The sequence below is a fragment of the Anomaloglossus baeobatrachus genome, unplaced genomic scaffold (genome assembly GCF_048569485.1).
Source record: "Anomaloglossus baeobatrachus isolate aAnoBae1 unplaced genomic scaffold, aAnoBae1.hap1 Scaffold_563, whole genome shotgun sequence".
Lineage (NCBI taxonomy): Eukaryota > Metazoa > Chordata > Amphibia > Anura > Aromobatidae > Anomaloglossus > Anomaloglossus baeobatrachus.
Genome location: NW_027444924.1, coordinates 134,937 through 152,004, shown reverse-complemented (window position 1 = coordinate 152,004; position 17,068 = coordinate 134,937). Strand labels below are relative to the sequence as shown.

The 17,068-nt window shown below is 46.6% G+C and overlaps 13 non-coding genes across 13 annotated transcripts; all 13 read left to right on the top strand.

Annotated features, from left to right (window-relative positions):
• The first annotated feature begins 264 nt into the window (after nucleotides 1-264).
• Nucleotides 265-455, top strand: LOC142284174 (U2 spliceosomal RNA). Its single transcript, XR_012745715.1, has one exon. It is a non-coding gene; the product is annotated as a U2 spliceosomal RNA (small nuclear RNA).
• A 1,117-nt stretch (nucleotides 456-1,572) lies between these two features.
• Nucleotides 1,573-1,763, top strand: LOC142284173 (U2 spliceosomal RNA). The gene has a single exon (XR_012745714.1). It is a non-coding gene; the product is annotated as a U2 spliceosomal RNA (small nuclear RNA).
• Nucleotides 1,764-2,880: 1,117 nt separating this feature from the next.
• LOC142284172 (U2 spliceosomal RNA) lies at nucleotides 2,881-3,071 on the top strand. The gene has a single exon (XR_012745713.1). It is a non-coding gene; the product is annotated as a U2 spliceosomal RNA (small nuclear RNA).
• A 1,117-nt stretch (nucleotides 3,072-4,188) lies between these two features.
• LOC142284171 (U2 spliceosomal RNA) lies at nucleotides 4,189-4,379 on the top strand. Its single transcript, XR_012745711.1, has one exon. It is a non-coding gene; the product is annotated as a U2 spliceosomal RNA (small nuclear RNA).
• Nucleotides 4,380-5,496: 1,117 nt separating this feature from the next.
• LOC142284170 (U2 spliceosomal RNA) lies at nucleotides 5,497-5,687 on the top strand. Its single transcript, XR_012745710.1, has one exon. It is a non-coding gene; the product is annotated as a U2 spliceosomal RNA (small nuclear RNA).
• Nucleotides 5,688-6,804: 1,117 nt separating this feature from the next.
• On the top strand, nucleotides 6,805-6,995 carry LOC142284169 (U2 spliceosomal RNA). The gene has a single exon (XR_012745709.1). It is a non-coding gene; the product is annotated as a U2 spliceosomal RNA (small nuclear RNA).
• A 1,293-nt stretch (nucleotides 6,996-8,288) lies between these two features.
• LOC142284217 (U2 spliceosomal RNA) lies at nucleotides 8,289-8,483 on the top strand. The gene has a single exon (XR_012745752.1). It is a non-coding gene; the product is annotated as a U2 spliceosomal RNA (small nuclear RNA).
• A 1,117-nt stretch (nucleotides 8,484-9,600) lies between these two features.
• Nucleotides 9,601-9,791, top strand: LOC142284168 (U2 spliceosomal RNA). Its single transcript, XR_012745708.1, has one exon. It is a non-coding gene; the product is annotated as a U2 spliceosomal RNA (small nuclear RNA).
• Nucleotides 9,792-10,908: 1,117 nt separating this feature from the next.
• On the top strand, nucleotides 10,909-11,099 carry LOC142284167 (U2 spliceosomal RNA). The gene has a single exon (XR_012745707.1). It is a non-coding gene; the product is annotated as a U2 spliceosomal RNA (small nuclear RNA).
• Nucleotides 11,100-12,216: 1,117 nt separating this feature from the next.
• LOC142284164 (U2 spliceosomal RNA) lies at nucleotides 12,217-12,407 on the top strand. The gene has a single exon (XR_012745705.1). It is a non-coding gene; the product is annotated as a U2 spliceosomal RNA (small nuclear RNA).
• Nucleotides 12,408-13,524: 1,117 nt separating this feature from the next.
• Nucleotides 13,525-13,715, top strand: LOC142284195 (U2 spliceosomal RNA). Its single transcript, XR_012745733.1, has one exon. It is a non-coding gene; the product is annotated as a U2 spliceosomal RNA (small nuclear RNA).
• A 1,293-nt stretch (nucleotides 13,716-15,008) lies between these two features.
• LOC142284216 (U2 spliceosomal RNA) lies at nucleotides 15,009-15,198 on the top strand. The gene has a single exon (XR_012745751.1). It is a non-coding gene; the product is annotated as a U2 spliceosomal RNA (small nuclear RNA).
• Nucleotides 15,199-16,315: 1,117 nt separating this feature from the next.
• On the top strand, nucleotides 16,316-16,506 carry LOC142284196 (U2 spliceosomal RNA). The gene has a single exon (XR_012745734.1). It is a non-coding gene; the product is annotated as a U2 spliceosomal RNA (small nuclear RNA).
• Nucleotides 16,507-17,068: the final 562 nt, after the last annotated feature.

The following is a 17,068-nucleotide window of genomic DNA, read 5'->3' as shown; positions in this document are numbered from 1 at the left end:
TGTATCGTGAATTGGAAAGACTGCAAGGGGGAGGGGAGTTGCTTGCGCCCTAAAGGAGGAGTTATTCAGATTCATTGCAGTGGGCGGCGGCTGCAAAACGCACCATTCTTCTTGTTTTTGCTCTGCAAAGCAGCCTTTTCAAGGGTTGGCTTGGGTGACAAAATGTCTTGTGTAGGCGTGGGTTTGTCTCCCTCTCGCTCTCTCTCCCTAAGATGTGTCCGGCATAGGCCAGGGTGCCACTCGAGGCCCAAACCAATTCTGGTTATCGCTTCTCGGCCTTTTGGCTAAGATCAAGTGTAGTATCTGTTCTTATCAGTTTAATATCTGATACGTCCCCTATCTGGGGACCATATATTAAATGGATTTTTAGAACAGGGAGATGGAAAAAGAGCTTGCTCTGTCCACTCCACGCATTGACCTGGTATTGCAGTACCTCCAGGAACGGTGCACCCCTTCTTAACCCAGTTTCCAAAAGCAGAACTCGATTCACCTGATTCATATTAGCCCGATTAGCGAATTGAAATGAATTTTTATCTAACACACTTTTTACTTGCTTTATTCATCCAAATAGCAAACTCATCACCACTCAACTTCACCAACTCTGCTATGTCCCGTGCAGTATCTTGTTGTCAGTCTAATCTAGATCATGTGTAATTGAATGGAATAGATCCCTTTTGGACAAAGTGGAGTCAGATGCTGCAGTGACCACAGGTGTGAGAGGATCTACAATTGGCATCTGGTGTTATCTCTCTGCTTCCACTCCAAATAAAGTTACCTGTTGTTACCTGAACGTCAAATACTAAGAATGGGCGGCCTATGAAAGAATTAGTACTTTCATTAAGTATACTAAACCGGCTAATTGGGAATAGACAAACTGTAAAAAGCCCTCTGAGAAAGCCCCTCTCTAACCTTTGTTAGTAAGCTTTTCTGTAGCCTGCCTGTTGATGTATTTTCGGTTTGAACAGTGCACAACATGAAGAGACGGAACACTGGCGGCTTGTCACAATGCCCCCCGATGACATCACAATAGCGCTGCTGCCTAGAAAACAAGCTGCGCAGAAGAAGTTGTTCTTTGGGTGGGAGGGTGGGCTAGTGGAAGGAGGGGGCAATCTCTTTTTTTCCCGGGTGGTAGGGGGATGACAGGAGAAGGGAAGCGGGTGGTGAGAAAGGTACAGAGGGCAGGGTTTGGGGGCTGGGAAGGAAAGGGAAAAGATTAGGGTTTGGGGATGATGAAAGGGCTTTCTACGGGTAAGGATGGCAAAGGGTGGCAGTGACGGAAAGTCAGGCAACCTGTCCTGTCCGTCTTTTTGTATCGTGAATTGGAAAGACTGCAAGGGGGAGGGGAGTTGCTTGCGCCCTAAAGGAGGAGTTATTCAGATTCATTGCAGTGGGCGGCGGCTGCAAAACGCACCATTCTTCTTGTTTTTGCTCTGCAAAGCAGCCTTTTCAAGGGTTGGCTTGGGTGACAAAATGTCTTGTGTAGGCGTGGGTTTGTCTCCCTCTCGCTCTCTCTCCCTAAGATGTGTCCGGCATAGGCCAGGGTGCCACTCGAGGCCCAAACCAATTCTGGTTATCGCTTCTCGGCCTTTTGGCTAAGATCAAGTGTAGTATCTGTTCTTATCAGTTTAATATCTGATACGTCCCCTATCTGGGGACCATATATTAAATGGATTTTTAGAACAGGGAGATGGAAAAAGAGCTTGCTCTGTCCACTCCACGCATTGACCTGGTATTGCAGTACCTCCAGGAACGGTGCACCCCTTCTTAACCCAGTTTCCAAAAGCAGAACTCGATTCACCTGATTCATATTAGCCCGATTAGCGAATTGAAATGAATTTTTATCTAACACACTTTTTACTTGCTTTATTCATCCAAATAGCAAACTCATCACCACTCAACTTCACCAACTCTGCTATGTCCCGTGCAGTATCTTGTTGTCAGTCTAATCTAGATCATGTGTAATTGAATGGAATAGATCCCTTTTGGACAAAGTGGAGTCAGATGCTGCAGTGACCACAGGTGTGAGAGGATCTACAATTGGCATCTGGTGTTATCTCTCTGCTTCCACTCCAAATAAAGTTACCTGTTGTTACCTGAACGTCAAATACTAAGAATGGGCGGCCTATGAAAGAATTAGTACTTTCATTAAGTATACTAAACCGGCTAATTGGGAATAGACAAACTGTAAAAAGCCCTCTGAGAAAGCCCCTCTCTAACCTTTGTTAGTAAGCTTTTCTGTAGCCTGCCTGTTGATGTATTTTCGGTTTGAACAGTGCACAACATGAAGAGACGGAACACTGGCGGCTTGTCACAATGCCCCCCGATGACATCACAATAGCGCTGCTGCCTAGAAAACAAGCTGCGCAGAAGAAGTTGTTCTTTGGGTGGGAGGGTGGGCTAGTGGAAGGAGGGGGCAATCTCTTTTTTTCCCGGGTGGTAGGGGGATGACAGGAGAAGGGAAGCGGGTGGTGAGAAAGGTACAGAGGGCAGGGTTTGGGGGCTGGGAAGGAAAGGGAAAAGATTAGGGTTTGGGGATGATGAAAGGGCTGTCTACGGGTAAGGATGGCAAAGGGTGGCAGTGACGGAAAGTCAGGCAACCTGTCCTGTCCGTCTTTTTGTATCGTGAATTGGAAAGACTGCAAGGGGGAGGGGAGTTGCTTGCGCCCTAAAGGAGGAGTTATTCAGATTCATTGCAGTGGGCGGCGGCTGCAAAACGCACCATTCTTCTTGTTTTTGCTCTGCAAAGCAGCCTTTTCAAGGGTTGGCTTGGGTGACAAAATGTCTTGTGTAGGCGTGGGTTTGTCTCCCTCTCGCTCTCTCTCCCTAAGATGTGTCCGGCATAGGCCAGGGTGCCACTCGAGGCCCAAACCAATTCTGGTTATCGCTTCTCGGCCTTTTGGCTAAGATCAAGTGTAGTATCTGTTCTTATCAGTTTAATATCTGATACGTCCCCTATCTGGGGACCATATATTAAATGGATTTTTAGAACAGGGAGATGGAAAAAGAGCTTGCTCTGTCCACTCCACGCATTGACCTGGTATTGCAGTACCTCCAGGAACGGTGCACCCCTTCTTAACCCAGTTTCCAAAAGCAGAACTCGATTCACCTGATTCATATTAGCCCGATTAGCGAATTGAAATGAATTTTTATCTAACACACTTTTTACTTGCTTTATTCATCCAAATAGCAAACTCATCACCACTCAACTTCACCAACTCTGCTATGTCCCGTGCAGTATCTTGTTGTCAGTCTAATCTAGATCATGTGTAATTGAATGGAATAGATCCCTTTTGGACAAAGTGGAGTCAGATGCTGCAGTGACCACAGGTGTGAGAGGATCTACAATTGGCATCTGGTGTTATCTCTCTGCTTCCACTCCAAATAAAGTTACCTGTTGTTACCTGAACGTCAAATACTAAGAATGGGCGGCCTATGAAAGAATTAGTACTTTCATTAAGTATACTAAACCGGCTAATTGGGAATAGACAAACTGTAAAAAGCCCTCTGAGAAAGCCCCTCTCTAACCTTTGTTAGTAAGCTTTTCTGTAGCCTGCCTGTTGATGTATTTTCGGTTTGAACAGTGCACAACATGAAGAGACGGAACACTGGCGGCTTGTCACAATGCCCCCCGATGACATCACAATAGCGCTGCTGCCTAGAAAACAAGCTGCGCAGAAGAAGTTGTTCTTTGGGTGGGAGGGTGGGCTAGTGGAAGGAGGGGGCAATCTCTTTTTTTCCCGGGTGGTAGGGGGATGACAGGAGAAGGGAAGCGGGTGGTGAGAAAGGTACAGAGGGCAGGGTTTGGGGGCTGGGAAGGAAAGGGAAAAGATTAGGGTTTGGGGATGATGAAAGGGCTTTCTACGGGTAAGGATGGCAAAGGGTGGCAGTGACGGAAAGTCAGGCAACCTGTCCTGTCCGTCTTTTTGTATCGTGAATTGGAAAGACTGCAAGGGGGAGGGGAGTTGCTTGCGCCCTAAAGGAGGAGTTATTCAGATTCATTGCAGTGGGCGGCGGCTGCAAAACGCACCATTCTTCTTGTTTTTGCTCTGCAAAGCAGCCTTTTCAAGGGTTGGCTTGGGTGACAAAATGTCTTGTGTAGGCGTGGGTTTGTCTCCCTCTCGCTCTCTCTCCCTAAGATGTGTCCGGCATAGGCCAGGGTGCCACTCGAGGCCCAAACCAATTCTGGTTATCGCTTCTCGGCCTTTTGGCTAAGATCAAGTGTAGTATCTGTTCTTATCAGTTTAATATCTGATACGTCCCCTATCTGGGGACCATATATTAAATGGATTTTTAGAACAGGGAGATGGAAAAAGAGCTTGCTCTGTCCACTCCACGCATTGACCTGGTATTGCAGTACCTCCAGGAACGGTGCACCCCTTCTTAACCCAGTTTCCAAAAGCAGAACTCGATTCACCTGATTCATATTAGCCCGATTAGCGAATTGAAATGAATTTTTATCTAACACACTTTTTACTTGCTTTATTCATCCAAATAGCAAACTCATCACCACTCAACTTCACCAACTCTGCTATGTCCCGTGCAGTATCTTGTTGTCAGTCTAATCTAGATCATGTGTAATTGAATGGAATAGATCCCTTTTGGACAAAGTGGAGTCAGATGCTGCAGTGACCACAGGTGTGAGAGGATCTACAATTGGCATCTGGTGTTATCTCTCTGCTTCCACTCCAAATAAAGTTACCTGTTGTTACCTGAACGTCAAATACTAAGAATGGGCGGCCTATGAAAGAATTAGTACTTTCATTAAGTATACTAAACCGGCTAATTGGGAATAGACAAACTGTAAAAAGCCCTCTGAGAAAGCCCCTCTCTAACCTTTGTTAGTAAGCTTTTCTGTAGCCTGCCTGTTGATGTATTTTCGGTTTGAACAGTGCACAACATGAAGAGACGGAACACTGGCGGCTTGTCACAATGCCCCCCGATGACATCACAATAGCGCTGCTGCCTAGAAAACAAGCTGCGCAGAAGAAGTTGTTCTTTGGGTGGGAGGGTGGGCTAGTGGAAGGAGGGGGCAATCTCTTTTTTTCCCGGGTGGTAGGGGGATGACAGGAGAAGGGAAGCGGGTGGTGAGAAAGGTACAGAGGGCAGGGTTTGGGGGCTGGGAAGGAAAGGGAAAAGATTAGGGTTTGGGGATGATGAAAGGGCTTTCTACGGGTAAGGATGGCAAAGGGTGGCAGTGACGGAAAGTCAGGCAACCTGTCCTGTCCGTCTTTTTGTATCGTGAATTGGAAAGACTGCAAGGGGGAGGGGAGTTGCTTGCGCCCTAAAGGAGGAGTTATTCAGATTCATTGCAGTGGGCGGCGGCTGCAAAACGCACCATTCTTCTTGTTTTTGCTCTGCAAAGCAGCCTTTTCAAGGGTTGGCTTGGGTGACAAAATGTCTTGTGTAGGCGTGGGTTTGTCTCCCTCTCGCTCTCTCTCCCTAAGATGTGTCCGGCATAGGCCAGGGTGCCACTCGAGGCCCAAACCAATTCTGGTTATCGCTTCTCGGCCTTTTGGCTAAGATCAAGTGTAGTATCTGTTCTTATCAGTTTAATATCTGATACGTCCCCTATCTGGGGACCATATATTAAATGGATTTTTAGAACAGGGAGATGGAAAAAGAGCTTGCTCTGTCCACTCCACGCATTGACCTGGTATTGCAGTACCTCCAGGAACGGTGCACCCCTTCTTAACCCAGTTTCCAAAAGCAGAACTCGATTCACCTGATTCATATTAGCCCGATTAGCGAATTGAAATGAATTTTTATCTAACACACTTTTTACTTGCTTTATTCATCCAAATAGCAAACTCATCACCACTCAACTTCACCAACTCTGCTATGTCCCGTGCAGTATCTTGTTGTCAGTCTAATCTAGATCATTTGTAATTGAATGGAATAGATCCCTTTTGGACAAAGTGGAGTCAGATGCTGCAGTGACCACAGGTGTGAGAGGATCTACAATTGGCATCTGGTGTTATCTCTCTGCTTCCACTCCAAATAAAGTTACCTGTTGTTACCTGAACGTCAAATACTAAGAATGGGCGGCCTATGAAAGAATTAGTACTTTCATTAAGTATACTAAACCGGCTAATTGGGAATAGACAAACTGTAAAAAGCCCTCTGAGAAAGCCCCTCTCTAACCTTTGTTAGTAAGCTTTTCTGTAGCCTGCCTGTTGATGTATTTTCGGTTTGAACAGTGCACAACATGAAGAGACGGAACACTGGCGGCTTGTCACAATGCCCCCCGATGACATCACAATAGCGCTGCTGCCTAGAAAACAAGCTGCGCAGAAGAAGTTGTTCTTTGGGTGGGAGGGTGGGCTAGTGGAAGGAGGGGGCAATCTCTTTTTTTCCCGGGTGGTAGGGGGATGACAGGAGAAGGGAAGCGGGTGGTGAGAAAGGTACAGAGGGCAGGGTTTGGGGGCTGGGAAGGAAAGGGAAAAGATTAGGGTTTGGGGATGATGAAAGGGCTTTCTACGGGTAAGGATGGCAAAGGGTGGCAGTGACGGAAAGTCAGGCAACCTGTCCTGTCCGTCTTTTTGTATCGTGAATTGGAAAGACTGCAAGGGGGAGGGGAGTTGCTTGCGCCCTAAAGGAGGAGTTATTCAGATTCATTGCAGTGGGCGGCGGCTGCAAAACGCACCATTCTTCTTGTTTTTGCTCTGCAAAGCAGCCTTTTCAAGGGTTGGCTTGGGTGACAAAATGTCTTGTGTAGGCGTGGGTTTGTCTCCCTCTCGCTCTCTCTCCCTAAGATGTGTCCGGCATAGGCCAGGGTGCCACTCGAGGCCCAAACCAATTCTGGTTATCGCTTCTCGGCCTTTTGGCTAAGATCAAGTGTAGTATCTGTTCTTATCAGTTTAATATCTGATACGTCCCCTATCTGGGGACCATATATTAAATGGATTTTTAGAACAGGGAGATGGAAAAAGAGCTTGCTCTGTCCACTCCACGCATTGACCTGGTATTGCAGTACCTCCAGGAACGGTGCACCCCTTCTTAACCCAGTTTCCAAAAGCAGAACTCGATTCACCTGATTCATATTAGCCCGATTAGCGAATTGAAATGAATTTTTATCTAACACACTTTTTACTTGCTTTATTCATCCAAATAGCAAACTCATCACCACTCAACTTCACCAACTCTGCTATGTCCCGTGCAGTATCTTGTTGTCAGTCTAATCTAGATCATGTGTAATTGAATGGAATAGATCCCTTTTGGATAAAGTGGAGTCAGATGCTGCAGTGACCACAGGTGTGAGAGGATCTACAATTGGCATCTGGTGTTATCTCTCTGCTTCCACTCCAAATAAAGTTACCTGTTGTTACCTGAACGTCAAATACTAAGAATGGGCGGCCTATGAAAGAATTAGTACTTTCATTAAGTATACTAAACCGGCTAATTGGGAATAGACAAACTGTAAAAAGCCCTCTGAGAAAGCCCCTCTCTAACCTTTGTTAGTAAGCTTTTCTGTAGCCTGCCTGTTGATGTATTTTCGGTTTGAACAGTGCACAACATGAAGAGACGGAACACTGGCTGCTTGTCACAATGCCCCCCGATGACATCACAATAGCGCTGCTGCCTAGAAAACAAGCTGCGCAGAAGAAGTTGTTCTTTGGGTGGGAGGGTGGGCTAGTGGAAGGAGGGGGCAATCTCTTTTTTTCCCGGGTGGTAGGGGGATGACAGGAGAAGGGAAGCGGGTGGTGAGAAAGGTACAGAGGGCAGGGTTTGGGGGCTGGGAAGGAAAGGGAAAAGATTAGGGTTTGGGGATGATGAAAGGGCTTTCTACGGGTAAGGATGGCAAAGGGTGGCAGTGACGGAAAGTCAGGCAACCTGTCCTGTCCGTCTTTTTGTATCGTGAATTGGAAAGACTGCAAGGGGGAGGGGAGTTGCTTGCGCCCTAAAGGAGGAGTTATTCAGATTCATTGCAGTGGGCGGCGGCTGCAAAACGCACCATTCTTCTTGTTTTTGCTCTGCAAAGCAGCCTTTTCAAGGGTTGGCTTGGGTGACAAAATGTCTTGTGTAGGCGTGGGTTTGTCTCCCTCTCGCTCTCTCTCCCTAAGATGTGTCCGGCATAGGCCAGGGTGCCACTCGAGGCCCAAACCAATTCTGGTTATCGCTTCTCGGCCTTTTGGCTAAGATCAAGTGTAGTTTGGGAGGGTACTACCTTGGTTGGTGCTGAAAGGTGCCAGGGTATTGCACAACTGCTGACCTTGGGGGAGTGTGCATCGTAGGATGTCATAGCCCTCTTGTGACGGACGGTTACCTGGGCAACGAGAGGCGGTCACTTTATTATTTTCAAACTCATCCTTCAAAAAAAAAAAAAAAAAAAATCTGTTCTTATCAGTTTAATATCTGATACGTCCCCTATCTGGGGACCATATATTAAATGGATTTTTAGAACAGGGAGATGGAAAAAGAGCTTGCTCTGTCCACTCCACGCATTGACCTGGTATTGCAGTACCTCCAGGAACGGTGCACCCCTTCTTAACCCAGTTTCCAAAAGCAGAACTCGATTCACCTGATTCATATTAGCCCGATTAGCGAATTGAAATGAATTTTTATCTAACACACTTTTTACTTGCTTTATTCATCCAAATAGCAAACTCATCACCACTCAACTTCACCAACTCTGCTATGTCCCGTGCAGTATCTTGTTGTCAGTCTAATCTAGATCATGTGTAATTGAATGGAATAGATCCCTTTTGGACAAAGTGGAGTCAGATGCTGCAGTGACCACAGGTGTGAGAGGATCTACAATTGGCATCTGGTGTTATCTCTCTGCTTCCACTCCAAATAAAGTTACCTGTTGTTACCTGAACGTCAAATACTAAGAATGGGCGGCCTATGAAAGAATTAGTACTTTCATTAAGTATACTAAACCGGCTAATTGGGAATAGACAAACTGTAAAAAGCCCTCTGAGAAAGCCCCTCTCTAACCTTTGTTAGTAAGCTTTTCTGTAGCCTGCCTGTTGATGTATTTTCGGTTTGAACAGTGCACAACATGAAGAGACGGAACACTGGTGGCTTGTCACAATGCCCCCCGATGACATCACAATAGCGCTGCTGCCTAGAAAACAAGCTGCGCAGAAGAAGTTGTTCTTTGGGTGGGAGGGTGGGCTAGTGGAAGGAGGGGGCAATCTCTTTTTTTCCCGGGTGGTAGGGGGATGACAGGAGAAGGGAAGCGGGTGGTGAGAAAGGTACAGAGGGCAGGGTTTGGGGGCTGGGAAGGAAAGGGAAAAGATTAGGGTTTGGGGATGATGAAAGGGCTTTCTACGGGTAAGGATGGCAAAGGGTGGCAGTGACGGAAAGTCAGGCAACCTGTCCTGTCCGTCTTTTTGTATCGTGAATTGGAAAGACTGCAAGGGGGAGGGGAGTTGCTTGCGCCCTAAAGGAGGAGTTATTCAGATTCATTGCAGTGGGCGGCGGCTGCAAAACGCACCATTCTTCTTGTTTTTGCTCTGCAAAGCAGCCTTTTCAAGGGTTGGCTTGGGTGACAAAATGTCTTGTGTAGGCGTGGGTTTGTCTCCCTCTCGCTCTCTCTCCCTAAGATGTGTCCGGCATAGGCCAGGGTGCCACTCGAGGCCCAAACCAATTCTGGTTATCGCTTCTCGGCCTTTTGGCTAAGATCAAGTGTAGTATCTGTTCTTATCAGTTTAATATCTGATACGTCCCCTATCTGGGGACCATATATTAAATGGATTTTTAGAACAGGGAGATGGAAAAAGAGCTTGCTCTGTCCACTCCACGCATTGACCTGGTATTGCAGTACCTCCAGGAACGGTGCACCCCTTCTTAACCCAGTTTCCAAAAGCAGAACTCGATTCACCTGATTCATATTAGCCCGATTAGCGAATTGAAATGAATTTTTATCTAACACACTTTTTACTTGCTTTATTCATCCAAATAGCAAACTCATCACCACTCAACTTCACCAACTCTGCTATGTCCCGTGCAGTATCTTGTTGTCAGTCTAATCTAGATCATGTGTAATTGAATGGAATAGATCCCTTTTGGACAAAGTGGAGTCAGATGCTGCAGTGACCACAGGTGTGAGAGGATCTACAATTGGCATCTGGTGTTATCTCTCTGCTTCCACTCCAAATAAAGTTACCTGTTGTTACCTGAACGTCAAATACTAAGAATGGGCGGCCTATGAAAGAATTAGTACTTTCATTAAGTATACTAAACCGGCTAATTGGGAATAGACAAACTGTAAAAAGCCCTCTGAGAAAGCCCCTCTCTAACCTTTGTTAGTAAGCTTTTCTGTAGCCTGCCTGTTGATGTATTTTCGGTTTGAACAGTGCACAACATGAAGAGACGGAACACTGGCGGCTTGTCACAATGCCCCCCGATGACATCACAATAGCGCTGCTGCCTAGAAAACAAGCTGCGCAGAAGAAGTTGTTCTTTGGGTGGGAGGGTGGGCTAGTGGAAGGAGGGGGCAATCTCTTTTTTTCCCGGGTGGTAGGGGGATGACAGGAGAAGGGAAGCGGGTGGTGAGAAAGGTACAGAGGGCAGGGTTTGGGGGCTGGGAAGGAAAGGGAAAAGATTAGGGTTTGGGGATGATGAAAGGGCTTTCTACGGGTAAGGATGGCAAAGGGTGGCAGTGACGGAAAGTCAGGCAACCTGTCCTGTCCGTCTTTTTGTATCGTGAATTGGAAAGACTGCAAGGGGGAGGGGAGTTGCTTGCGCCCTAAAGGAGGAGTTATTCAGATTCATTGCAGTGGGCGGCGGCTGCAAAACGCACCATTCTTCTTGTTTTTGCTCTGCAAAGCAGCCTTTTCAAGGGTTGGCTTGGGTGACAAAATGTCTTGTGTAGGCGTGGGTTTGTCTCCCTCTCGCTCTCTCTCCCTAAGATGTGTCCGGCATAGGCCAGGGTGCCACTCGAGGCCCAAACCAATTCTGGTTATCGCTTCTCGGCCTTTTGGCTAAGATCAAGTGTAGTATCTGTTCTTATCAGTTTAATATCTGATACGTCCCCTATCTGGGGACCATATATTAAATGGATTTTTAGAACAGGGAGATGGAAAAAGAGCTTGCTCTGTCCACTCCACGCATTGACCTGGTATTGCAGTACCTCCAGGAACGGTGCACCCCTTCTTAACCCAGTTTCCAAAAGCAGAACTCGATTCACCTGATTCATATTAGCCCGATTAGCGAATTGAAATGAATTTTTATCTAACACACTTTTTACTTGCTTTATTCATCCAAATAGCAAACTCATCACCACTCAACTTCACCAACTCTGCTATGTCCCGTGCAGTATCTTGTTGTCAGTCTAATCTAGATCATGTGTAATTGAATGGAATAGATCCCTTTTGGACAAAGTGGAGTCAGATGCTGCAGTGACCACAGGTGTGAGAGGATCTACAATTGGCATCTGGTGTTATCTCTCTGCTTCCACTCCAAATAAAGTTACCTGTTGTTACCTGAACGTCAAATACTAAGAATGGGCGGCCTATGAAAGAATTAGTACTTTCATTAAGTATACTAAACCGGCTAATTGGGAATAGACAAACTGTAAAAAGCCCTCTGAGAAAGCCCCTCTCTAACCTTTGTTAGTAAGCTTTTCTGTAGCCTGCCTGTTGATGTATTTTCGGTTTGAACAGTGCACAACATGAAGAGACGGAGCACTGGCGGCTTGTCACAATGCCCCCCGATGACATCACAATAGCGCTGCTGCCTAGAAAACAAGCTGCGCAGAAGAAGTTGTTCTTTGGGTGGGAGGGTGGGCTAGTGGAAGGAGGGGGCAATCTCTTTTTTTCCCGGGTGGTAGGGGGATGACAGGAGAAGGGAAGCGGGTGGTGAGAAAGGTACAGAGGGCAGGGTTTGGGGGCTGGGAAGGAAAGGGAAAAGATTAGGGTTTGGGGATGATGAAAGGGCTTTCTACGGGTAAGGATGGCAAAGGGTGGCAGTGACGGAAAGTCAGGCAACCTGTCCTGTCCGTCTTTTTGTATCGTGAATTGGAAAGACTGCAAGGGGGAGGGGAGTTGCTTGCGCCCTAAAGGAGGAGTTATTCAGATTCATTGCAGTGGGCGGCGGCTGCAAAACGCACCATTCTTCTTGTTTTTGCTCTGCAAAGCAGCCTTTTCAAGGGTTGGCTTGGGTGACAAAATGTCTTGTGTAGGCGTGGGTTTGTCTCCCTCTCGCTCTCTCTCCCTAAGATGTGTCCGGCATAGGCCAGGGTGCCACTCGAGGCCCAAACCAATTCTGGTTATCGCTTCTCGGCCTTTTGGCTAAGATCAAGTGTAGTATCTGTTCTTATCAGTTTAATATCTGATACGTCCCCTATCTGGGGACCATATATTAAATGGATTTTTAGAACAGGGAGATGGAAAAAGAGCTTGCTCTGTCCACTCCACGCATTGACCTGGTATTGCAGTACCTCCAGGAACGGTGCACCCCTTCTTAACCCAGTTTCCAAAAGCAGAACTCGATTCACCTGATTCATATTAGCCCGATTAGCGAATTGAAATGAATTTTTATCTAACACACTTTTTACTTGCTTTATTCATCCAAATAGCAAACTCATCACCACTCAACTTCACCAACTCTGCTATGTCCCGTGCAGTATCTTGTTGTCAGTCTAATCTAGATCATGTGTAATTGAATGGAATAGATCCCTTTTGGACAAAGTGGAGTCAGATGCTGCAGTGACCACAGGTGTGAGAGGATCTACAATTGGCATCTGGTGTTATCTCTCTGCTTCCACTCCAAATAAAGTTACCTGTTGTTACCTGAACGTCAAATACTAAGAATGGGCGGCCTATGAAAGAATTAGTACTTTCATTAAGTATACTAAACCGGCTAATTGGGAATAGACAAACTGTAAAAAGCCCTCTGAGAAAGCCCCTCTCTAACCTTTGTTAGTAAGCTTTTCTGTAGCCTGCCTGTTGATGTATTTTCGGTTTGAACAGTGCACAACATGAAGAGACGGAGCACTGGCGGCTTGTCACAATGCCCCCCGATGACATCACAATAGCGCTGCTGCCTAGAAAACAAGCTGCGCAGAAGAAGTTGTTCTTTGGGTGGGAGGGTGGGCTAGTGGAAGGAGGGGGCAATCTCTTTTTTTCCCGGGTGGTAGGGGGATGACAGGAGAAGGGAAGCGGGTGGTGAGAAAGGTACAGAGGGCAGGGTTTGGGGGCTGGGAAGGAAAGGGAAAAGATTAGGGTTTGGGGATGATGAAAGGGCTTTCTACGGGTAAGGATGGCAAAGGGTGGCAGTGACGGAAAGTCAGGCAACCTGTCCTGTCCGTCTTTTTGTATCGTGAATTGGAAAGACTGCAAGGGGGAGGGGAGTTGCTTGCGCCCTAAAGGAGGAGTTATTCAGATTCATTGCAGTGGGCGGCGGCTGCAAAACGCACCATTCTTCTTGTTTTTGCTCTGCAAAGCAGCCTTTTCAAGGGTTGGCTTGGGTGACAAAATGTCTTGTGTAGGCGTGGGTTTGTCTCCCTCTCGCTCTCTCTCCCTAAGATGTGTCCGGCATAGGCCAGGGTGCCACTCGAGGCCCAAACCAATTCTGGTTATCGCTTCTCGGCCTTTTGGCTAAGATCAAGTGTAGTATCTGTTCTTATCAGTTTAATATCTGATACGTCCCCTCTCTGGGGACCATATATTAAATGGATTTTTAGAACAGGGAGATGGAAAAAGAGCTTGCTCTGTCCACTCCACGCATTGACCTGGTATTGCAGTACCTCCAGGAACGGTGCACCCCTTCTTAACCCAGTTTCCAAAAGCAGAACTCGATTCACCTGATTCATATTAGCCCGATTAGCGAATTGAAATGAATTTTTATCTAACACACTTTTTACTTGCTTTATTCATCCAAATAGCAAACTCATCACCACTCAACTTCACCAACTCTGCTATGTCCCGTGCAGTATCTTGTTGTCAGTCTAATCTAGATCATGTGTAATTGAATGGAATAGATCCCTTTTGGACAAAGTGGAGTCAGATGCTGCAGTGACCACAGGTGTGAGAGGATCTACAATTGGCATCTGGTGTTATCTCTCTGCTTCCACTCCAAATAAAGTTACCTGTTGTTACCTGAACGTCAAATACTAAGAATGGGCGGCCTATGAAAGAATTAGTACTTTCATTAAGTATACTAAACCGGCTAATTGGGAATAGACAAACTGTAAAAAGCCCTCTGAGAAAGCCCCTCTCTAACCTTTGTTAGTAAGCTTTTCTGTAGCCTGCCTGTTGATGTATTTTCGGTTTGAACAGTGCACAACATGAAGAGACGGAGCACTGGCGGCTTGTCACAATGCCCCCCGATGACATCACAATAGCGCTGCTGCCTAGAAAACAAGCTGCGCAGAAGAAGTTGTTCTTTGGGTGGGAGGGTGGGCTAGTGGAAGGAGGGGGCAATCTCTTTTTTTCCCGGGTGGTAGGGGGATGACAGGAGAAGGGAAGCGGGTGGTGAGAAAGGTACAGAGGGCAGGGTTTGGGGGCTGGGAAGGAAAGGGAAAAGATTAGGGTTTGGGGATGATGAAAGGGCTTTCTACGGGTAAGGATGGCAAAGGGTGGCAGTGACGGAAAGTCAGGCAACCTGTCCTGTCCGTCTTTTTGTATCGTGAATTGGAAAGACTGCAAGGGGGAGGGGAGTTGCTTGCGCCCTAAAGGAGGAGTTATTCAGATTCATTGCAGTGGGCGGCGGCTGCAAAACGCACCATTCTTCTTGTTTTTGCTCTGCAAAGCAGCCTTTTCAAGGGTTGGCTTGGGTGACAAAATGTCTTGTGTAGGCGTGGGTTTGTCTCCCTCTCGCTCTCTCTCCCTAAGATGTGTCCGGCATAGGCCAGGGTGCCACTCGAGGCCCAAACCAATTCTGGTTATCGCTTCTCGGCCTTTTGGCTAAGATCAAGTGTAGTTTGGGAGGGTACTACCTTGGTTGGTGCTGAAAGGTGCCAGGGTATTGCACAACTGCTGGCCTTGGGGGAGTGTGCATCGTAGGATGTCATAGCCCTCTTGTGACGGACAGTTACCTGGGCAACGAGAGGCGGTCACTTTATTATTTTCAAACTCATCCTTCAAAAAAAAAAAAAAATCTGTTCTTATCAGTTTAATATCTGATACGTCCCCTATCTGGGGACCATATATTAAATGGATTTTTAGAACAGGGAGATGGAAAAAGAGCTTGCTCTGTCCACTCCACGCATTGACCTGGTATTGCAGTACCTCCAGGAACGGTGCACCCCTTCTTAACCCAGTTTCCAAAAGCAGAACTCGATTCACCTGATTCATATTAGCCCGATTAGCGAATTGAAATGAATTTTTATCTAACACACTTTTTACTTGCTTTATTCATCCAAATAGCAAACTCATCACCACTCAACTTCACCAACTCTGCTATGTCCCGTGCAGTATCTTGTTGTCAGTCTAATCTAGATCATGTGTAATTGAATGGAATAGATCCCTTTTGGACAAAGTGGAGTCAGATGCTGCAGTGACCACAGGTGTGAGAGGATCTACAATTGGCATCTGGTGTTATCTCTCTGCTTCCACTCCAAATAAAGTTACCTGTTGTTACCTGAACGTCAAATACTAAGAATGGGCGGCCTATGAAAGAATTAGTACTTTCATTAAGTATACTAAACCGGCTAATTGGGAATAGACAAACTGTAAAAAGCCCTCTGAGAAAGCCCCTCTCTAACCTTTGTTAGTAAGCTTTTCTGTAGCCTGCCTGTTGATGTATTTTCGGTTTGAACAGTGCACAACATGAAGAGACGGAACACTGGCGGCTTGTCACAATGCCCCCCGATGACATCACAATAGCGCTGCTGCCTAGAAAACAAGCTGCGCAGAAGAAGTTGTTCTTTGGGTGGGAGGGTGGGCTAGTGGAAGGAGGGGGCAATCTCTTTTTTTCCCGGGTGGTAGGGGGATGACAGGAGAAGGGAAGCGGGTGGTGAGAAAGGTACAGAGGGCAGGGTTTGGGGGCTGGGAAGGAAAGGGAAAAGATTAGGGTTTGGGGATGATGAAAGGGCTTTCTACGGGTAAGGATGGCAAAGGGTGGCAGTGACGGAAAGTCAGGCAACCTGTCCTGTCCGTCTTTTTGTATCGTGAATTGGAAAGACTGCAAGGGGGAGGGGAGTTGCTTGCGCCCTAAAGGAGGAGTTATTCAGATTCATTGCAGTGGGCGGCGGCTGCAAAACGCACCATTCTTCTTGTTTTTGCTCTGCAAAGCAGCCTTTTCAAGGGTTGGCTTGGGTGACAAAATGTCTTGTGTAGGCGTGGGTTTGTCTCCCTCTCGCTCTCTCTCCCTAAGATGTGTCCGGCATAGGCCAGGGTGCCACTCGAGGCCCAAACCAATTCTGGTTATCGCTTCTCGGCCTTCTGGCTAAGATCAAGTGTAGTATCTGTTCTTATCAGTTTAATATCTGATACGTCCCCTATCTGGGGACCATATATTAAATGGATTTTTAGAACAGGGAGATGGAAAAAGAGCTTGCTCTGTCCACTCCACGCATTGACCTGGTATTGCAGTACCTCCAGGAACGGTGCACCCCTTCTTAACCCAGTTTCCAAAAGCAGAACTCGATTCACCTGATTCATATTAGCCCGATTAGCGAATTGAAATGAATTTTTATCTAACACACTTTTTACTTGCTTTATTCATCCAAATAGCAAACTCATCACCACTCAACTTCACCAACTCTGCTATGTCCCGTGCAGTATCTTGTTGTCAGTCTAATCTAGATCATGTGTAATTGAATGGAATAGATCCCTTTTGGACAAAGTGGAGTCAGATGCTGCAGTGACCACAGGTGTGAGAGGATCTACAATTGGCATCTGGTGTTATCTCTCTGCTTCCACTCCAAATAAAGTTACCTGTTGTTACCTGAACGTCAAATACTAAGAATGGGCGGCCTATGAAAGAATTAGTACTTTCATTAAGTATACTAAACCGGCTAATTGGGAATAGACAAACTGTAAAAAGCCCTCTGAGAAAGCCCCTCTCTAACCTTTGTTAGTAAGCTTTTCTGTAGCCTGCCTGTTGATGTATTTTCGGTTTGAACAGTGCACAACATGAAGAGACGGAACACTGGCGGCTTGTCACAATGCCCCCCGAT